This window comes from Brassica napus, chromosome C3 (assembly GCF_020379485.1).
Source record: "Brassica napus cultivar Da-Ae chromosome C3, Da-Ae, whole genome shotgun sequence".
Lineage (NCBI taxonomy): Eukaryota > Viridiplantae > Streptophyta > Magnoliopsida > Brassicales > Brassicaceae > Brassica > Brassica napus.
In genome coordinates, this window is record NC_063446.1 from 17,929,878 (window position 1) to 17,939,570 (window position 9,693).

Sequence of the window (9,693 nt, forward strand, 5' to 3'; positions counted from 1 at the left end):
ATCAATGTAATAAGTTTTCTTTTTAATTCCTTCATTTACTTTTGGCAGGATGAGAAACATGAAGCTGCAGTAAAACAAGAAGCAACAAAGCCTAAACTATTGTATGAGTCAAAAAAAAAAAGAAAAAAGAAAAGAAGAACTACGCATATCATCAGTTTCAATGAAGTCCGACGACGAGTTTATGTTTGTATTTTTATTTCCCATATTTTCTCCAGCCTTAGAGCAGCATTATCGATAACAAACTGCTATAGTTTCTTTAAAAAAAATTATGTTAATATTATAATTATCTAAGTACATTCTACCTTTCTAGTATTAATCTATATTATAATAGTTGAGTTTTTACTCACTCCTCAGCGCACCACGTCAGCGTTTCGTGGGCCTCACTTTTAAAAAGTGTGAAAAAATGTCAAGTTCATGGCTCGAACTCGGGTTAGTGAGATATAAACACCAACATTTATACCACTGAGCTAACTGATACTTTGTACATTGATGATCGAACCTAATATATATTTACGAAGGTCGGAAGCCCTTGCTTTTTCGGCTTCCTCTGAGGGTCGGACCTACAAGTGTATTATGAGTTTCATTTTTTAATGGGATTCATCACGTTATATGAAAAAAGCTCAAGTTTGAAATAATTATGGTTTTCCTATATTATAAACTTTTGTCGTTCAACATGAGTTCGAGTTCTTTTCATCATTGTCTCAAACAAGTCTGAGTTACAGAGTTGCGCCGTGTATGTTCGTAATCTATTTTTTCACCGGTGAACTCTTCATGTCCCCATCTTAAATCGCTTTATCATAAATGTTCCTGATTTGTAGCCCCTTTGTAAATCCTATATATATGATTCTCATCTTTGATGAACCCAATCTGCATTTTCTAGAAAATGTTTCTCTCTGCTTCTCCAGTTTCTCAAACCAGCGTCCCGGCGTCCGCCACTCAACCTTCGAGTCTCTCCGTCTTGGTCGTAGTAGTCAGAGCATAGCCTTTGGCTTCCTCCGCTTCTGGGATTCCCTGAACTTCAAGAAAGACAAGGAGTTTGTGGGAATCACAGTTCTCTTCCTTGATGAAAATGTAAGTTAATCTTCGATCTATCACACTTATTTAACATAATTATTTTAATTGATTTCCTAATTCTTTGTTGAATAATATTATTTGCAGATTCCGTGATTCATGGGTTTACTCCCGTCAGACTTGCTAATCATTACATGCCATCTTTGAAAGAAGGTTCCACTGTGAAAGTCGATCATTTTGAGGTTGCTAGATGCTCAAGCATGTACACGATAACTAATCATTCATTCCTCATTCGTTTCATCTCATTAACCATTATTGATGAAGTCATCACGGGTGCTCCTGAGATCAATATCCAATCAAGATTAGAATGTTCGACAATTGCCAAGTGATTGCGAACACAAACCTAGAAACTGGTAAACATAGCATATTTGGCAGCTCCAAGCAAGAATACAATCAGACAAATTCAAGTGAAATGACATATCAACAACTGAAACTGGTAATTAGTCAACAACTTATCCTATATTTTCCTTATTCCTAAAAAAATCCACTATGTTTCTGATCTATTTTTTCATCTACGCAACTTTAGCCTCTGTCATGGATAGCTCTCTCCCAAGGATTGCATTGACTATGGTTTCTGGGAAGAAAAAGATCTTGCTCCTGAAAAAAGAATGTGGCAACCCTGTTGTAAGATTTTAATTTGTGCAGAATAAAAAAGAATGTGGTAACCCTGTTGTAAGATTTTAGTTTGTGCAGAATAAAAAACCTTGATTTCTTTTCTATTTAGTATAGTGATAGTTGTTGACAATCATTAGTCATTTGCCAATATGGTTTTTATGCGGCATTTTAGAACTAATTTCTCCATTCCAAGCGGAACAGCAGATGTAAGCTAATTTTTCTGGAAGTTCCTCGACTTCAAGACAGAATCAGAAAATAGATGTTGATGGGAGGTTGATCAAGGGAATACTTCAGAGAAGTGAGACGGCTTAGCCAGACTTCATCTTTTGTACAGCCTGAGAAAAGAGTGGAACCCACAAAACACGAGAGAAGAAAAACAAAACACGAAATTAACATATTCAGACCTTCTCTCTTGCATGTCTAACATCTGGCGCTGACGAAACTCAACACCCACGGCAGACGAAGTTGATGCAAGTAAACCTCTCATCAATCATGCTTAAAATCAATCTACGTTTTTCAATCTCACAAGCTAAGAAATAATTTTACCTACTTGAATGAGGAAATTAGTGCCCACATTCCCAACATAGAAAAAAAGAGGAGTTGAATTCCAACAGTTTTCTCAGTATCAGACTAAACCACAGATTCAAGGTCCAACTATTTTGAAACCCTAACATTTTAAAGTCATGCTTTTAAAAAAAATATATATATATTTGGCCATATTTCAGACTTTTTTGTCAACCCCAAATCATCTATAACAAAATCCAGAAAAAATATAAATAAAATAATTTTCTAAGTACGTAATTCTAAAAATGTTATAAGTTTTTTTAAATATATTACAATTCTATTTTTTTCTAAAAACAATTGGTGAAATAAGAAGAAAATTTTATTTTATTGTTTATTTAAATTGTTAAATCCAAATTTATTATCTTTTTTCATGCACTATTTGATTTATATACAAACAACTATCTAAGTAAACACTAACAAGTTCCATCACCCTCAACTTTGAACATATAAGATATAAAAATATCAACATATAACTTCGTCATTCATTCTTATATCAAACTCATCAACCTATGTAATTTCCAAAGTCTCATCCATCACATTATAGACAAAAAAAAAACAAATAATAAAATCCCGTAAACAAAACTATACAATGCACCTATAATGTAGCCGACTCCACGCTTGCGCGGAGACTATGCACCTAATTGAATCAATAATAAAGTGACAGGTGCTATATGAGGTTTTAGACCGTATACAAAAAGTGTTTAAATTGGGTTCTTGGCTTAATATATCCTCAACTCTTTAATTTTGGCATAATTAAGCTTTACTTTTATTTTGGCATAAAAATATTAAACTCATTCAAAAAATCTGACTAAATCCTAAAATTTCTTTTCTTTTCTTTTTTGGCTAAAAAGAGGTTTGGTTAACTTACATTGTAACCTCGTCACGTATCCGTTACGTCTTTCTCTCTTTTTTTCTTTTTTCTGAACTTCGCTAAAACTCAAATCCCTAAATCTGAGCCAAATGATCACGATGCATAATATGAGACAAAAGTTGGAGATTAGAAGATCTTGCTATGTGTGTTATCATAGGGAAAAAATTAAATCTTGATGACTATGTACCAGAGTACTTTACTACTCATAAGTGGCAGCAAACATATGCTCGAGGGATGAGAACTGTACAAGGGATGAAATTATGGCTGCAGCTAAATAGATATCCTATTATACCACCAGATTCAAGACCAAAATGAGGAAGAAAAAGGAATCATAACTAGTGTAAAGAACCCCACGAAGATCTATCAAAGAAGGGAAGAATGACAGGTGATGATGGTAGGACAATTACATGCTCACACTGTAAGCAAGAGGGGCGCAACAAAACAATATTTTCTAATCCTCTAATGGTGGTAGAAAACGTCCTCGAGGTCGACCAAAAAAAAGAACCATAGTATATGGTTTAGCTTTTGATTATCTTATTTATAATTTTGGTTATCTTTGTATATGCTCTTTTGATTATATTTCTCATGAATTTTATTCATAATATTTGTTCTTGTAGGCTGGCAAAATGTTGCAAACATATGGACAGGCTATTTAGAGAAATCTGAATAGTCTTACTGTTTTCTTTTTCTTTTGAATGACGATAATCTTATTTGTATTTTTTTTGAAACTGATCTTGTTTGGATTTTTCTGTCACAATCTTGTTTGGATTCTGCTTCTCTGGGATTTAATAGTATTGGAATAATGTTTCGAAGTTTGTTCCTTGTTTTTGAACAATTTTTTTATTTTATTTTTTTCTTCTTAATGTTGAACTTATAATATATTAGCACTTAAGAAGAGATACGTCATCATCGTGACTCCACAAGAACATCAATATTAGTTGTTTTGTCTTTATCTTACAAGTTTTCACTCTTTGCTCTGTTTTAAATAAGTCTGCAACTTAACTGTATAAATGGGACGGTGAAGAGAGAAGACAAGAAAACGCCTTTAAAAAGAAAAGTTGACGGTGTCATGACTGATTTTAACAGTAGCTCTTTATAGCCAAACTATAGAAATTTTAGGATTTAATTAGAGTTTTTGAAAGAGTTTAGCATTTATTATGATAAAATAAAAATTAGAGCTTAATTATGTCCAAACTAAAGAGTTGAGAATTTATTATGCCAAAAACTCGTATATTAGAACTCTTACACGCTCTCTTTCATCCTTTTTAATATTTTTATTTTTTTTAATTGCTAGAAACCTATTAAGAGCATCTCCAACGTAACACTATTTTTTCCTTTATATTTTACACTAAAATAGAGTAACTCTATTATAGAGTTGAATTTGCTTCGATGGTTTACTTTATAATAGAGTAAAATATAGAGAAATGTTGTTTTTTTACTCTAAATATAAAGTAAAAAAAGAACATTTCTCTATATTTTACTATGTTATAGTGTAACTCTATTATATAATGAACCATTAGAGCAAATCCAACTCTATAATAGAGTTACTCTATAATAGAGTTACTCTATTTTAGTATAAAATATAAAAAAAATAATAGTGTTCCATTGGAGATGGTCTGAGAAAAGTGTTGTAGTTACTTTTAGAGCATCTACGGTGGTTATTTTCCACGTGATTCTCTATCTACGGAAAAAGAAAAAAAACTAAACTAAACAGTAGCAAAGAGAGAGAGAAATAAATGAGGTACCTCTCTTTATGCATAAACTCTTCAACAATAGTAAGAAACGCCAATGCCACTTGGCATTGCTCTCAATCACCCATTTTTGTTTCAGATTAAAAAATTTAACTATTTAATAAATTACTTAAAAAAATAGTATAATAATTATAAGAGATTTAGTTTGAGAAACTAATTAATGCTGATGCTCTAGCATGTTTAACTGAGGGTTCTTAGAGCATCTTTATTGCTAGTTTCTTAGCATAAATTTCCAAAATTAAAAAAATAAAAATAATGAAAAGTTACGAAAGAGAAAGGAGAAAGATTCTTAAATAACCAAGATAAGAAACGGTTTCGAAAAGTACTCATATATGTGTCAGTTAATCACTGGTTTTACTTTTTAAACATAAATATAAGTTAAATAAATCATTATAATATTAGTATTTTTTTTCTTTTAGTAACTCCTACCGGTTTCTACCGTTAATCATGGTTTTAGGATGTGGTTCTTAGCGGAATATAAGAACCTCACCCTAAGAACCCCCATTAAACATGTTAGAATCTACTACTAGCTAGGGTTCTTAGTAACGAGACAGCCCATTGTCTAAATCAATTAAATGTTGATCAATATAATTGCTATCGTTATTATTCCATTCGTTTCATTGTACTCGTTGTTTTAGGTTTATGCACACATAATAACAATATATTTAATTTTACATATTTTCTCTGTTTCATTATAAGTGTCACTTAAACACTTCACACATATTAAAAAATGATTGAAATGTATTTATGTTTTCATTAATTACATCTAATTGACCAATAATATTTGAGATAAATAAGTTTATTTATTATATCAATGTATTTTACAATTAATATTCAGCAGAAAATAAATAAAAAATTGCATTGAAAATCAAAAACGACATTTTTTATGAAATAAAGGGAGTATATTCTAAATTAAATAGTATTACTATCCACATAGATATATTTCAACCAATAAAAAGATAGAATAACATATAAAAAGTTAATAAATTTTATGCAGTAACTGATATTTATTTTGAAACAAAATTGGGAGTATAAAATGTTCTCAAAATATTACGGAGAATCCAATAATGGAAAGGACGTTTGAACCGGACAAGAAGCAACTCTCGAAATGTACGAACCAACCAACCAATCTCTATTTAGGGTTCTTCGAAATGTGAGAAATTGGTTGATGATGATTGGTAATAACTGTTGGGTCACGAGACAAGAGTAAACCACCTCGAAAAATCTGCTGTTCTGATCGCAGCCTTCAAATCCAGCAAATCATTAGGACTTAGGATTTTCAAAATTCAAATATCCAACACTACTTTTTTTTTTTGTTCAAACTCAAATATCCAACACTTCACGTTTTTGTATTGCAGAAAATATACGGTACCGTACCTATATACGAACTTTTGCTAAGGCATACTATTTATATATAAACGAATATGTGCGTATCTTTTTTTTTCTTACTACTAAATTTGCTAATATGTGCACATCTCTTATCACTGTTTGCATGTTGTTAGAATACAATAATTATATTTTATGTTCTTTATCATCATAAACTATATTAGTGGTAATAAGAGTTTTACGAGGATAGAAAAGCGAAAATAATACTGTACCAAGAACGGAATATCTCGGGAAACAAGACCCGTGAAAAATCTAAAAATGTCCTCGAAAATTTAAACCTAAAACTAAATTTTGATTTGCGGGATTGCACAAAATTATTTATTGAATATTTATAATTTATGTTTTTAAATTAAAATTTTATGATTTGATGATATTTTATAAACGTCGGTTCGTAGATTGTATTTTTTTGATTTTCGATTTGGTTCCGATTCCGTTGTGTGTTTTGGTTTTTGGTTAAGGAAATAGTAATTGAGTTTGGGTTTTGTTATTTTAGTTTTTAATTTAGTTCAAATAATAATGTTAGGAACCCGATAAAATTTTGAGTTCAATTTGAGTGCTTGAGTGAATATGAATATAGATTTTTTTTTTCATGTTGATTCCTATCTAGGTAGAAATATTTATTGTTACATTTTCTGGTTTTTATTTTTTTGTTATCGAATGTCTTTATATTTATTGTTACCACTGTTGGCTTAAAGTGTTCGTTAAAATATCACCGAACACGACCAAAGCAATAATTATTCATACTCCAAACTGAACAAACCACACCAACTTAGAAACTTCATTCCCGGAAGATGTACACTTCAAGCCTTCCTGAGACATACTGTAAGAGTTTGACTCGTATGTTTCACAGGTTTACCCAACAACTTACTATTATTCGGCTAGATAGAAATTTGTTTAAAGCCCATAGTCGACGTTTAAATTTAAAAAGGGAAAGCCCATGTTCAACAGATTTTTTGGTCTGCAACCATTATCAACATAATTTTTCTGGGAAAACAAAGTACTAAATAAAATGCCACCGAACACGACCAAAGTAATTCTTTATACTCCAAACTGAACAAACCGCACCAACTTAGAAACTTCGTTCCAGGAAGATGTACACTTCAACCCTTCCTGAGACTTACTGTAAGAGTTTGACTCGTACGTTCCATAGATTTACCCAACAACTTACTATTATTCGGATAGATAGAAATTTGTTTAAAGCCCATAGTCGACGTTTTTTTTGTCAACTTTTCGTTTTATAAAAAGGAAGCCCATAGGGCATAGTTACAAACAGTTCATGAAATACATTCAGCCCAACTTGAGCCCAGATCTAAAGATAAACCTAATTTGCATGTGTAACACGTATACAACACGTGTTCCCTTCCTAGGCTCTATCGCTTCCTGAATCAAAGAAAGAGAAACGTCGCCAGAACTCTCTCCGGCTGATCTCGTTCACCATCTCCGAGTCCCTTGAAACTGTTTGTTCGCTCTCATCTCCTTCAATCGCCATCCATTCATTAAAGACATCTTCTCCAGCTATAAAAATTAATCTTGGGCGAAGAACTTCAAAAGACCCGAAACAGAACGTTGTTGAAACACTAGCCTGAACAGCAACTCCGACTCTTCTATTTCCGCTTCGAATCTCCTTAGTATCTTCTGACCCTCTAATCTTGATCTGCATGGATACTTCACTTCTCATATGCGAAGATTGATTCCACCTTTGAATCAAGAGTTGAGCTTTTCTAATAAAAGGAGCATCAATCCTTTAGAACAGATGGATTGAAGATGATATCAGGAGAAGAGCTAAACACATATCAAAAAGATCGGACAAAGCCTAATCAAAATCCGAAACCGGAACTTTTAATCAGACAAAGCCGAATCAAACTCCGCAACCGGAACTTTTAATCGGACAAAGCCGAAAACTAAAGATCTGATCGTGAGATCAGAAGATTAAAATCATATTTTACAACAAAAATCTCTGTTTCTTTCCCTCTGAAAGATGAGTATGTGGTAAGAAGGAAGAAGAAACGAGAGGGAATTCTCTTTCTAAGAGAGAAGAGAGAGAAAAATTTGTCCATGGTCGACATTTAAATTTAAAAAGGGAAAGCCCATTGTCAACAGATTTTTTGGTCGGCAAACATTGTCAACAGATTTATTCTGGGAAAAAAGTACTATTAACTAAAAATATTCTCTTCCTCTTCCAAGTAATCGATGAAAGAATCAACAGATTCATCAATCAAATCGAGCCATCACCAACTTTTAAAGAGGAGTTAAGAGAGAAGAAACAAGCTCTCGTCTCTCTCCTCTCCGTTCAAATCATACCTTATTGATGGCATGATTTCCTCTATGGTGGGAAGAGAAATCACGCCATCAATCAGGTATAACTTCGTTGTAGAAATGTATATAAACAACAGCTGAACAACGTCAATAAACATAGAAACCTGTTTTACCACTCCAAGGGTTCTTAACAAAGAACACCAAGATTGACCTCAACTCCCAAATACTGCAACGGGGATTTAAGTTTGGCAGTAAAGTTTCATTGAAACGTTTGGTTCTAACCATGGTCGAGAAACAAGTTGTAAGTGCTTTTTACTCTTCTCCTCTATGTGCATCAACGGGCATTTAACCATTGTCCAGAAACAAGTTCTAACCATGCTTCCCACATCCCGAATATATAGAACGAATAAAGCAGAAAGAGTTGGAACTAAACTAATAAGGGTTGCAAGAGTAAGCAAGTTGTATGAATTAAGAATGGGAATGAAGAAACAAGAAGAAAAAATAAAGAAGCCAATTCTATGAATATATTAAGTATTAATAGTACCCAAACACTTGAAGAGTAGTTTTGCACATCATAAGAACTTGTTTATGCAAGGGAAACTTTTAACAAAGCTTAAGCAAGAAAAGTAAAAGAAGTTATGCAAAGGAAATTTGGAACTACTGAAGTTTTTTTTGTAACGGAACTACTGAAGTTCAACGAGAGACATAAATAGAAGAAACTTGATTTGTTAAAGCCCTAAAGAGGCGAGTGACTCTCCACTTCCTTCACCTCGTCAACTTCTTAGGTGCATCATCCTTAGGAGATATAGAAATCTGAGAAAGAACCTTGTCCATGGTGTTTTTGAAACAAGACTTGTCTTGTGTTCATCCATACGGGTATTGACGAATTCAGTGAAACGATCCTTGAGGTTTGCAAGGAAAGTGGCATTATCATCATTCACATGCTTTTTGCAAGATGTTGTAGGAAGTGTAGCTGTTGGCTGGTTGTCGTTTGAGTGTTCTGGGTATCCATCTCTTCCTGTTCCAACAAAGAGAAAGAAATCTCGTAAATATGTATGAATAATCGACCTGAGGACTTTTTGGTCAAAAAAAAAATCGTACTGAGGACTTAGCACACAAGCAAATCACAAAGCCGCAAGAGAAAAGACTTAATACACTTTCCGCTCAACCCTAAAAGTT